The sequence below is a fragment of the Cibotium barometz genome, chromosome 5, assembly GCF_041138505.1.
Source record: "Cibotium barometz isolate CiBa-2024 chromosome 5, ASM4113850v1, whole genome shotgun sequence".
NCBI lineage: Eukaryota > Viridiplantae > Streptophyta > Polypodiopsida > Cyatheales > Cibotiaceae > Cibotium > Cibotium barometz.
Window position 1 is genome coordinate 36284957 of NC_141050.1, and position 13099 is coordinate 36298055.

Genomic DNA, 13099 nt, shown 5'->3' on the forward strand with positions numbered 1-13099 from the left:
TGGGAGCTGGAGTCCTCTCAAACCAACCTCCTCTGCCGTCAAATACATGCTCATAGCCTCCGCAAAGAAGAGAAAAAGAAAAGGGGCGAGGGGACACCCCTGACGGACTGATCTGGTCAGCTCAAAACTCGGCCCCCGTCCTCCTACAATCAACACCTGGCTACGAGCTGTGGAATACAGAGCCGCCACCCCTCTAATCCAGCCTGGCTCAAAGCCCAGGCGAAGCATAGTGCCCTCTAAGAAACCCCAATCAACTCTATCGTATGCCTTCTCAAAATCGAGAAGCATCACGACCAAGTCCTCATCAAGAAATCTAGCTCGGGCTGTCGCCTCCCAGACAGTAAAGATGTTGTCAAGGATACTACGCTCCTTGACGAATCCTGTCTGGGTAGCATGAATCAACTCCCCCAGGAAGGGCTGGATCCTCAAACTCAAGGCCTTGGCTAAGACCTTGTAGACAGTATTGAGGATCGTAATAGGTCTCCAATGCCGAATATCATCTGATACTCCCTCCCCCTTGGGGATAAGAAAGATCAAGCCCTCTGAAAAGCTCTGTGGCATCACCCCAGTGTCCAACACATACTGAAAGCCCCTGCGGAGGCCTGGCCCCAAAAGGTCCCAATAGCGCATAAAAAAGGCCGGCGTCAGTCCGTCCTCCCCTGGGCAACTATGTCGCGGCAGGACCCTCAAGGCCTCGGCAAGCTCAATCTCTGAAAGAGGCGCACCAAGAACTGTACGCATACGATCTGTGACCCTCCTCTGCACATGGGCCCACACAGTCTGTGTACAAGCATCCCGATCCTCAGTGGCTGGCTCCGCTGAAAGCAGGTCTCTATCGAGAATGCAGTGGCAATGGCTCTGATCTCCCCGGGCTCAGTAGCTATCGATCCATCCGGCCTACCAAGCTGACGGACTCCTGCTCGAGCATGGCGGGGTCCAGTGATCTCAAAAAACTCCCCAGTCACTCTATCACCAAGCTGCGTCCACTGAGAGGCCTGACGACGATAGTAAAACTCATGTCTCTGCTCCTCTGCCTCTCTAACCTCTCCTGGCATGCCTGGCTCAGCTGGAACGCCACCCACTCACATGCAAGCTGCTGCTCCTGAAGGCCCTGAAGCGAAGCAAGGCTGCATCTCAGCCGATGCTCCCGCTCGCGAATCTCTCCCAGCCGTGTCAAAGCTGCAGCGTGCAAAAAAGAGCTAAGCTCGATGAGTCCCTGGGCACACTGGCCTGCTGCATCCTGGCCAGAGCACTGACTATCATGCCAGATCCTCTCAATGTCCTCAGCGAGACTGGGATCTGTAAGTACCCTCTCTGGGATCCTCAACTGCAAGCTGGGCTCCCGTGTCCTCTCCTCCAATGTCAAGATAACTGGCGCATGATCTGAAAATGAGGTGCCAGCGAGAATGCCGACGGAGCCCCCTCGCTCCCCTAACCAGTCGCCCACATAAAAGCGATCAATCCGTGATAGATTAGTCCCTCCCTGCCGGCGATCCGACCGAGAGAAACTAAGACTGTCCTGAGAGCGGGAGAAGGCCCCATGCTACCATGCATCAGTGATCCTCGGTGACATGCAAAACCGGTCCCAAGCTGCAAGCTCCGTGCCGTGCACTGTAACATGACTGCCTCCCACCCTATCGGCCGGGTCCTCAAGCATGTTGAAGTCTCCCCCGACACACCAATGTGCGGCCTCTGGCAATAGCATCCGTAACCTGGGTCCAGAACTCTACTCTGGCACTAGCATGGTTGGGCGCATAGACGTTGAGCACGCCCAATAGCTCATCATGCATCCTCAGAATGACATACTGTGCTCTACCAGGCACAATGATCCCTCGATCCACAATGGCCTGCCGCCATACATCTACAATGACCATGCATACTCCTCCCTGTCCACCCAAAGGACCAAACCCTGCAGACCAAAAGGTGTCCCATCTACCAGGCATCACAGAACCATATCTCCGGATCCTGCTCTCACCCAAGTGGTGCTCCTGCATCATCAAAATATCAATACTGCCACCAACCAGGCATCTCTGAAGCTCCTGCCTCAAGCAACCACGATAGCGTATAAAATGTGCTCCGCCAAGGCCCTGTACATTCCATGAGATGATCCTCATGGATGACCTACTGAGGTGGATGTTGTCTCAGCCGTATGGCGGGCCTTCGCAAGCGGCTTGGATGGAGAGTAGTCCCCATCCGAGCGGCTGTGAATCTGCCCACCCGGTGTACTGCAAGAATCACGGATCAGGCGCCAGTGGCTATGGCCCATGGCGACTGCCTCTCGCTCTGACAGAGCAACCTCGTGTATACATACATATCCAGGGTCGCGTGCTAAGTCTGCCACTATGCGAACGACCAAATGACGAATCCCTGAGGCATCCACACTCCTGGGATCCAAGAAAAAATGAGCCAACTCCCATAGTCGGCCTATCACATCTGTCACCTCCAGATCGCTCACATGATGAGAAAACTCAACTGCCTGAGTCTTCAAAGTGCTAAGAGCGAGCTCTAGAGTCCACTCCCGGTCAGATGGGCCACATAGAGGGAACGAGAAGGCCACCGCTGAATCAAGTGCCTCCTCCCCGCGGGCCGGAGGTATCACTACATGAACTCGGATGGGTGCTGGCTCATGGGAACCCTCTGCTCCAAAAAGCCGTGTGAAGGCGTAATCAAAAGCCTCCGAGCGCTGTCTAATGCCGAGGCGACTCAGCCGACTGCGGATAGATGATATCCGTGAAGCCCGAATCGGCATGGTAGGTCTCCTCTGTGGTGCTCGAGCGAGGTCGGTGCTCAGCGCCCTCCGGACTGCAGGTGAACGCCAGGGGACTGCCAGGGCCTCCCGGGAAGGTGAGGCGGGCGGGGGGGAGGAGGGGGGGGCGAGGGGGGTGGAGAGGGAGCCGCTGCCGAAACCGGAGCGGGGACGGGAGGAGGCGAAGGTGGAAGCGAGGCGGTGGGAGGGGACGGGGGTGGGGGGGTGAAGGAGGGGGTGCTGGCATCTCCTGGTCCTCAGTCGTCGCAGGGGTCTCCTCCTGGAGGGGAGCAAAGCTGTTCCTCACGGGAACCCAGTGATGCTGAGACTGTGGCTGCTGCTGCAGCGGTCTCTGGGCGTGCTGTTGTGCCTATCTCCCTCGACGGCGCCCCTGTCCAGGCTGCCACTCCAAGGTCTCTGTGGCCTGAGCAGGTGTAACGGAGGCAGCCTGCCGAGCCGCATCTGTGGGCGGGCCATCAGGGGCGTGCTGCTGTGGTGAGGGTCGGGGTCTCCTGCGAGGGCAGGCCTTGGCCAGATGACCGACCTGCCTGCAAATGAAGCACTGGTTCGGGAGCCCCGAGAACTCCACTCTCTGATCAATCCATCCCCCCCCTATCCTAGGTAACTGAATGACCTTAGGAAGGAGGAGATGTCAGACACCAAAACTCTGACAGAAGGTAGCCCAGCTGCTCTGGCCACCACTGAAGCTGCTGTGGGGCCAGTCTCTAGTACCGAGCCCACCAATGCTCCTAGCCTAGAGAGGAGCGGAAGATACTCCCGGCGGAGTCCAGGGAAGCAAACTGTAACATGGAAAAGGCGCTCTCCCTGCTCAGCCACTGCTGGGTCAAAGCCATGCTGCCAAGGTCTGAAGAAAGCCCGAGCACCCCTGATGTCAAGGGGACTCATGGCTAGGACCTTGGCCACGCTCTGGGCGGTCTCGAACTCGATCTGGTAATGTCCACGGCCCAGTAGCTGTACGTCCAGGATCTTGCCCACATCTGCAAGAAGGCGGGCCTGGAGAAGATCCCGGATCTCCCCTCTGCTGGGGCGAGTGCCGACTATACGGCAGATGGTGGAATGAGCCTGGAGGCGTTCACCTCTGCAGTGAGGCTCGCTTCCTCTTCTGGCGAAAGAGAAAGCCTGATGGGGGTGTCCTCAAGGGCGGGCGAGGGGGCTGCGGGGGAGTTCCTCTGAGATGGGGCGGGAGGAGCCTCCATCAGAGTCTAAAGCTATGGCGAAGGCGAGGCGAAAGCGGAGATCCTGCAAGAACCGAGCTGCACACAAAGAGGCGGAAGACGAAGGCCGGAGAAAAAAAAGAAAAACCCCCCTGGGGGCGGAAATCAACAAGAAAAGGGAGGGGGGGGGGGGGGGCGAAGCGGTGAAGGAGTAGCCCTGGGGGGGGGGGGGGGGGGGAGCTGCGCGCAAGAGGGGTGGGGGGAGAGAAAGAGCTGCGGAGGGGGGGGTCGAGGCGCTGCAGAGGGGAGGTGGGCGCGAAAAGGAAGAGGGGGGGCGCGAAGGCGAGGAGGGGCGGCAGGCAGTGCAGCGAGGGAGGGGGGCGCAGTAGCGAAGGCAAGCGGGGGGGGGGCAAGGGGAGGCGCGAGGAATGAGGGGGGCGCGGGAGCTTCAGCGAGCGATCGTGACTTAGCTCAAGCCTAGTTTTCCGTGACAATTTATTGAAACCATGTATAGGTTATCCGCAGAGGAGCTTGTTTTGAAGAATCCACCAAGGATGGAAGAGCCAGAACAGATTGTGTTTCATTCTGTGAGAACAGATTGTGTTTCATTCTGTGAGAAAAGGAGGAAAGACAGTGGTTAGAAAGTTCCTCTTGGAATTCAAGAGTTATTCGTTGTTGAACGTGAATGTATTTGAAGTACAGATATGGACGTCTTGCGATCAAGACAGATTCAAGAGAGAGGGTTCATACCTCTAGCCCTCTTCACTGTATATATATTGGACTAGAATTGATCATTATTTTGCTTATAATGGTTATTTGGACATGCTTTAGTTTGGGTGGCAACGATGCCCAATAGCCCAAGGAGCAAGATTTGTATATAGACGGCAATGATGCCAGAACGAGATTTGTATATGGGAGGCAATGATGCCAGATGACCCATTGGACAGCAACGATGCCAGATATATTGGACTTCGCAGTCAGGCAATCATTGCGACCAGATAGCCCAGATGACTATATTAGATTTCGCAGTCAGGCAATCATTGTGACCAGATGGCCCAGATGACTATATTAGATTTTGCACACGGACGGTCATTGCAACCAGATGGCCAAGATAACTGTATTGGATTTCGCAATCGGACAGTCATTGTGACCAGATGGCCCAAATGATTGTATTGGATTTCGCAGTCGAGCGGTCATTGTGACCGGATGGCCCAGATGAATGTATTGGATTTCGCAGTCGAGCAGTCATTACGACCAGATGGCCCAGATGACTGTATTGGATTTCATAGTCGGGCGGTCAATGTGACCAGATGGCCCAGATGACTATTGATGAACTCTCAGGCGATCCCAGTGACCAGATGGCCTTGAGGATAGTCTGAGCAGTCCTAGTGGCCAGATGGCTTAGAATGGTTTCGATGAAACCAGATAGGAAAATCCATGAACAAGAGGATCATTACTTGTGCATTGCATACTGATGTATGTTTGCATTTCTTTGACTTTGTGTGTTGTTTTTGATGTGTGGACAATGTTTGGATTTATAGCACGTGATAGTCCACTGGCCTCCAAACTACCTGGCTAGTACCTGGAATACCCAGTAGACACAAATAATGCATACTTGTTTGTTGACTAGCTTGTGTCTAGTTTTTACAAGAGATAAGTATGCATTTATTTTATCTAACACATGTGACAGGCCATGAAGATGTACCATCAAGAACAAGGACATCAATCAAAGAAAAGGCATTGAGATGTTGTCAGATGAGTAGATGACACCACAAATATGAGGAAAGACCAAATGCACAAGCTCACCAGATGGGGCTAGTACCTTGAAACATATGGATGTACTTGATGTACCGTGAAACATATGGATATACCAGGAACATATGGTTGTACCAGGGACATGGATGTGCTTGGAACACTTGCAGTCCGCAGTTGAGGACAACTGCGATGTAAGAGAGAGAAAATGTAACTATTTGGTCCTCCTAGCTCTTTTCACATGATGAAATCCATGCCCGGACACCAGACAGGTGGAAGAAGGCATGGGAACAGGGTCCATAAGGTTTGATTAAGAAAAAGCACCATTCTTGGTTAAAAAGCAAGAAAAAGCACAAAGTCAAACAAGGTTGACCACGAGCCAAGGGCACCATTGGAAAGAGGAGACTAAGCTAGACCAAAAAGCTAAAAGACGCTTTCTCAAAAAGCAGCTCTAAAGCCAAAAAGCAAAGCTAGAAAAGCAAAGCACCAAAAGTTAAGTAATATTTTATTGATAAAAGTAAAAAGAGCAAAAGCAAAGGCAAAAAGAGAAAAGCAAAGCATAAAAAGACAAAGCAAAAGCATGAAGTCTTTTTGGCAAAAAGTAGAGTCTCTTACAAGTATAAAAAGGATTGGACTTCTCTTGTAGTACCATGAACAAGATCATTGAAGATTGAAGAAGATTGTGGAGTGTGTGGGCATCATTATGATCATGGAGAGCTTCTTCTTTGCCATCAACACCTTCTCCAACTTGGTTTCAGATGTACGATTAGCCCTAGACTTGTATGGACATATGCATGGGCGATACGAACGCATGTACGGAGCTGAACGGACAGAAATTTCGAAAACACTAAAACTACTCCAAAAACCCTGAAAACTGCTTTTTGGATATTTTTATCGCCCAAAAACCATTAAAACAGGTTTTATATCAGTTTTCTTGTTGCGAGAAAGAGCTTTTCCATGGTTTTCTTCATGGACAAGACTATAGGAGTTGTGGAGATTACTCATGGGATGAGCGAGTGTTTCTTGGACTTGGACATATAGCTTGGACATGGAGAACTTAGGCATAGAGCTTGGACATGGAACATGAAGCTTGGACATAAACATGGAACTTGGACATATAGGTTGGACATGAAGCTTAGACATAAACATGGAACTTGGACATATAGGTTGGACATGAAGCTTGGACATGAACATGGATCTTGGACTTGGACTTGCATCTGGACTTGGACTTCGACTTGGATTTGGATTCATTGGATTTAGATTTGGTACTAGCCCGGTGAGAGATACTTGTGGGTCATCCCCGTGGTATGCACGGCATCAGAGACCTCGTGCCTCGACATCGACATTGACTTCGATATCCTACATCAGCATATTTGTTTGTTTTGTATTCATTGATTGTATTAATCCTGGCCAACGTGCCTGTGGATTGTTCCTGAATAAATTCCTAAAAGGGGACGGGGCCTGTTCCCCGCTCAATGTGGTGTACTGTGCAAGATCCCCATTTCCTTCTCTCTCCCCTCCATAGTCACAGGGGATGGAAGGGACGAGGGCTTGGAACGGAGGGACACCGAAACGGGACGGACCGACGATGAGGACGACAGGGGACGGACGGACATCCCCTAGGAATCGTCACTCACAAGGGACGGGGACAGGGACGGAGACACCTTCAGGAACGGGGACACCGGTGGGGAACAGGTCTATGGGGGGATGACAGGGAGCCGTTGCGCGATTTTTTGCCCATTTCTAGCTGTTTCGTTCGCCATTTCTAGCCGTTTATGGCTGTTGGCTTGGCCGTTTGGGGATGGCTTGGGCCTTGGCCCTTGAGCCTTGAGGCTTGGCCCTCTCTCTCTCTTGCCCTTGAGGCTTGCCTCTCTCTCTTGCCTATCTATATAAGAACAAGCCTCTACAAGGCTACAAGCACACACAACTTTCAAGCTTTCAAGCTTTCAACCTTCTTCTAGCTTCCAACTTCCAAGTTCCAAGCCTCTCACACAAGGTCCGCGGGCCGCCGCCCTACTCTCTAGAGTCTACTATCTAGACTCTCTCTCTCTCTCTCTCATTCCTCAAGGCTCAAGAGTCAAGCCATCTTCAACCATGGCATCCTCCTCATGTGCCGGGGCTTCCCGTAGAAGGACAACGGGATGGACATGGTGGGAGGAGGTTAACTACACCCCATCCGCTCATGGAGGCGGTTCTCGGCCATGGGCATGCAAGCTTTGCCCGTACCGGTGAACGGATAGCGCCGACAAAGTGCGAGCCCACCTCTTGCATGAGAGTGGGCATAAGGTGAGGTTTTGCACGAATGTCACGCCCGAGAAGAGACGGGAACTTTTTGACAAGCTTAGCGTCTACGAGGCGGTCGAAGCGGCAAAAAGGACACCACGGGTGGCCATGGATCCCGCCACGATGGGGAGAGGAACTCAAGCCTCTACAATGGAGTCATGTGGTGGATCGGGATCATGCACACCATCACCTTCACCATCAAGTCGGAATGTTATTTCATCCACGACGCCGGCACCCTCCAGCTCCACGGCCTCTCAACCATTACGTGAACCACGACGACAATCTACACTTGGGAAGAATTGGAACCCCAAGCTGAAGGAGGAGGTGGATATGGCGGTGGCCCGCTTCTTCTTCCACGACCACATTGCCTTTCAAGCGGCTAGGTAAGTGCAATCGATCATTGCCAATTCATGATTCATGTTTTCATCATCCTAGTCCCCTTCTCATTAGTAAATTACTTTCTTGAATAGGTCGGAATACTTCAAGGCCATGGTTAAGAAGATTGGGGAGTATGGCTCAACCTATACGCCCCCCTCATCCGAGAGCTTGCGCACTACATTGCTCGAGAAGGAGAAGCGTATTGTAGAGTAAGCGGCCGACAACACAAAGCGGCAATGGGAGAGGAACAGTCTCCCTCATTGTGGATGGATAGAGTGACACTCGCAAGAGGAGTATTCACGACGTGGTTGCATATTCCCGCAGAGAGATGTACTTCATCTCATCTCATGATGCATCCGGCACCGAGAAGAGCGCGGATGTGCTTGCAACGGAGTGGGCTACCACCATGGAGATGGTTGGCCCCGAGCATGTAGTGGGCTTTGTTGCGGATGGGGAGCCTTCCAATAGGGCCTTTGCTTTGGTTCTCTTAAAGAGAAATAATCTTTCGATGTGGATACTTGTTCTATTAAGCCTTTTATTTTTGAGCTATTCTCCAAGGTATGTACGGACATGTCACGGTGTCCTTTTGTATGGCTCATTGCCTAAACAATCTCCTCAAGGACATCGGGGCATTGCCATGGATCAGCCCGCTCATTGAGGAGGCCAACACCAAAGACTTCAGCATGAGTTCAACAAGAGGTCCTGTCTCTCTCTCCTCAAATATTCCGACACCCGGTTTGCTTACAACTTTCTCATGTTGGGCCGGTTGAAGGATTGCAACGGTGCTTTGAGAGGGCTTTTCCTTAGCGACGAGTTTGTCAGCATGCAAGAGTCCCGTACAAACACTGGCCAAGAGTGTAAGCTACGGGCGGATGACGCCTCTTGGTGGGAGCGTGTGAAGACCACAGATGCTATGGTGAGGCCTATAGTCCACCTATTGAGGATTGTAGACGCTATGCAACCATGCATAGGCAAGATCTACGAGGCCATGGATCGCATGATAGAGAAGTTAAAAGACTTCGTGCCTAACGAAAACAGATACGAGGAGATCTATACCTTGTGTCTAGGAAGGTGGAATTCCTACTGCTTTCCATTGCATACAGCAGCTTATGTGGTGGACCCAGAATTCCAAGGCAACAAGCAGGAGAGCGACCGGGAGGTGAGCGCTGGATGGAGGATCATCTTGGATTGTCTTGTGCCTGATGCATCGGTTAGGCGCAAGATCAGGGACCAGCTTTCGATGTACAAGTCATTTCATGGCTCCTATGGCTGTCATGATGCACAGGTTGACCGCTCCAAAGTTGGTGCTGCTCTATGGTGGGAGAACTTTGGTTCGGATGGAACAGAGCTGCAGCAGCTTGCCATCCGCATACTTAGCCAAGCCGTCAGCTCCTCTTGCTTGGAGCAACTTTGGAGTACCTACAGCCACATTGCCTCTAGGAAGAGGAACCGACTCGGGGTAGAGCGTGCCAATGACCTTGTCTTCGTCAGCGCGAACTTGCGAATGCTTTGCAAGAGCGTGACCAAGAAGGCAGATTCCTTCACCAAGTGGGAGATGAGTCAACAAGAGGATGAGGTGCAAGAGCAGCATGCCAGTGAGGATGAGACTGAGGATGAGCTTGATGCTTCTTTGGCACAAGCTACCCATGACCATGAGGCGAGCACTTCACGTGGATGATCATTCATGGATCACGATTCATGGGCCTTACTACTTAGCTCCAGCCTCTAGCCTCTATAGTCTTTAGCACTTTTTTGTCATTGACTCATTTGAGTACGTCCATGCATTCTACCTCCTTAAGGCTTAGTCCTCACTCTTGAGTCATGACTCATTTTGTATCTACTTAATTATTAATACAATCAACCGTGAACGCCTTCACTCTTTGATTGGCATATTTTGTTAATATGACAAAAAAGCTTACCATTTTAGTGTACATTTGTGCTCATTTTGACGTACTTCCAAAGTAGAATAAGTGTAGAGTAGAAAAACTTTTTTTTAAAAAGTGTTTTTTGAGCGCCGTTCCCTCCCCCGTCCCCGTTCCCTACTTATGGCCGTCCCCTGTCCCTTGTGACTATGCTCCCCTCTCTCTCTTTATATTTTATCTCTTGGACTCGTGGTTGAGTCTGTCACTACACCCCCCGTTGGGCTTACACTACCTGTCATACTTGGTCCTGAACTTGGCCTAAGTCTTCCAGACCATGGAAGCACTTCACTTGACACTTCTGTCACATCCCCTCTAGTGTTACAAGTTCTCCATGTTTATGTCTCATGGACCGCTAGCCCTTAACTCATTCTCATAAGGCTTGATAGTTGTTCTTGTCAAGCTTGTCTCCTTATTAACAGATTGGATGTCTCTGCTTGATAGTTGTTCTTGTACAAGCTTGTCTCAAGTTTGTACATTCACATTCACTGTTTCATATCTGTACTCTAGTCAGCTTGCAGAGATGATTTGACTAACCAAATGTGATCCAAATGTAATACCCCTTTGTACAAGGCTTCTCCATAGTGTCTGGTGTCTGTGTACAAGATCTGAATCAAACATGACAAGTGGAAGGGGTTCTGAACTGAACTGTTTACTTGGCAGTTTTCTGCACTGACTGCTATCAGAGCGTGGGATTGTTGAACTGATTCCTGCAGCAAACTAAGGTGTCTCCAGCTGACACCCTCTGGTACAATGGTACTCTAGTATTTAATCTTGATGCCTACCAAGTTTGGTGGTAAAACTTCAAGTGGAAGTTGCTTTACAGACCATTTTTGTGTCTACAAACAGACTAGACAGCCTATCCTAGAAAATCAAGGGATTCACAGAATGAGTGTTGGAGACCCAAACAGTGTCAGAATTGTGGGAACAAGAGCTTGATAGGAAGCTTATGATGCCTAGTTTTCACTTCCAAAGGACTGAAATTAAGATGAATAGGGCAATATCTCTCTGTTTTGGGATTTGTGCAAAGCTGTCCAATTGCGCAAGTTTGCCAAAAACCCCAATATCTCATCGACGAGTGATCCGAATGCCATGAAACTTAGTGTGAGTGTAGAGGATACTTAGGAGGAACCAAAACCAAGAAAAAATCCCTACTCATACTCACCTCTCCCAAACTCCAAGATCAAACCCCAGACAATCCACCTCTAGGCCACTACTATACCCAGAATCCACAAAAAAAAACAGTAAGAAATCCCCTATTTTGGGCCCTGCTGTTGGCACCCTTCTCAAAACACAAATAATCGAACCTCCTGGTGGAAGCAAGTACCAAGTAAGGGCTTCAAATCTGCACCACTCCCACCCCAGGAGCTCCTCTCAGTTGTGCACAGAAGAGGCCTGAAGATAGTCCCAGACACTAGTTTCACACAGCCAAAATTACCAAAAAAAACCAACCTACAGGCCTTGTTCCAACCAGCTACTAGTGGAAGTCCATCTCTTCAACTCCAAATCTTCCCATATCATAGTATACTGTAGTTCCAAGTTCTCTCTAGGAGAGACCTTAACTTCCCAGATCAGACACCATGGGTGCATACAGCAGCCATCTCAAATCAGCTCCTGACAAGGTTTTGGAACAAGCCCAAAATAGTGAAAACTCCTCTTTTCCTCCAGTTGCAGCCTCTACTTCCAGACTCCAAACCTAGAGCAGTTCACCAGGCCCCAAGAGGAGTCACCTCTTAAGACCCCAGGTACCTCTATCTACAACCCTTGAAAAAATGGCTACTGGCTGTAGGGTACCAAGGACAGTATGGACAGTTTCGGTGATTTTAGACTACTACATAGTTGTTTGTTCAGCAAATGAAACAAACTGACTACTACATAGTTGTTTGTTCAGCAAATAAAGAAAACTGAACCTGGAATGTCCAAACACTGAATGGACCATTCGACACTCTAAACTCATCATATTCGATGTGGGTACAAGGCCCCGTTCCTTTCCGAGCATGTTTGATGGGCCGTCGGACAGCTGCAGTAATTGGTGGAGCCAAGCCAAGTATATCCGTATCTTGCAATAAAGGACTCAAAACACAAGCCCATTGGCTTGAGATGTATGGATATCTACCCAATAGTCTTTCCCCCTCTTTTAACCTCTCCAAGATCAAGACCTCGGTGTTTGGGAATAAGCTCCCACCCGGAGGGATATCAAGAAAAAGACAAGACACTATTGAGAATTTTGGACAAGTCACGACAACTCTACATCAAGTGACTCAAATGGTCAAGTGCATATGATGGCTCAAGGAGTTCATGTAACTTATTGACATACGAATTACTATTTTCTTTGGATATTTGGTACAAGTATTGCAAATTTGGGTAAATTTCTAGTATTTTGGAAAGCGGTCAAAATATAAACCTTCAGCATTTTCATGATTAGCTTATCCAAAAGCAACCAAACTTGATATGTTGATCAATGACATCAAGAAAAAGAGACTCATATGGTTGGTTTGACAAAATTAAAACTTCGAATAAGATTGGACCTAAAAAAGCAAGTTTTTAGAAAACCTTAATTCAGTCAAAAACCCTAATTCAAAAGTGGGCTACAGGCTGATGTATTGATTCCTTATCATCTCTTCTTTGTGTCAAACCATAGCATGCACCGTTTGGATAAGCGGTTGAAGAGAAACCCTAGAAGTTCCAATTTCTGCATTTTTAGGGTTTTGGACTGATTTAAGTGTCAAATGTGGTTGAGATTATGATGGATGGATAGCCCTTGGTTTTCCAAACATGGAGATACAAAGATATTTCAATTTGGATTCCATTTGGTCAAGATATCACCAAGTTTGACTATTTGACCG

General features: G+C 49.7%; 1 long non-coding RNA gene across 1 annotated transcript in view; it reads right to left on the reverse strand.

Annotated features, from left to right (window-relative positions):
• Positions 1–12399, reverse strand: part of LOC147638435 (uncharacterized) — a 29618-nt gene extending 17219 nt beyond the window's left edge. Inside the window, exon 1 of the long non-coding RNA XR_015265882.1 lies at positions 12164–12399. This is a non-coding gene — a long non-coding RNA (uncharacterized LOC147638435). The remainder of the gene's footprint in view (positions 1–12163) is intronic.
• Positions 12400–13099: the final 700 nt, after the last annotated feature.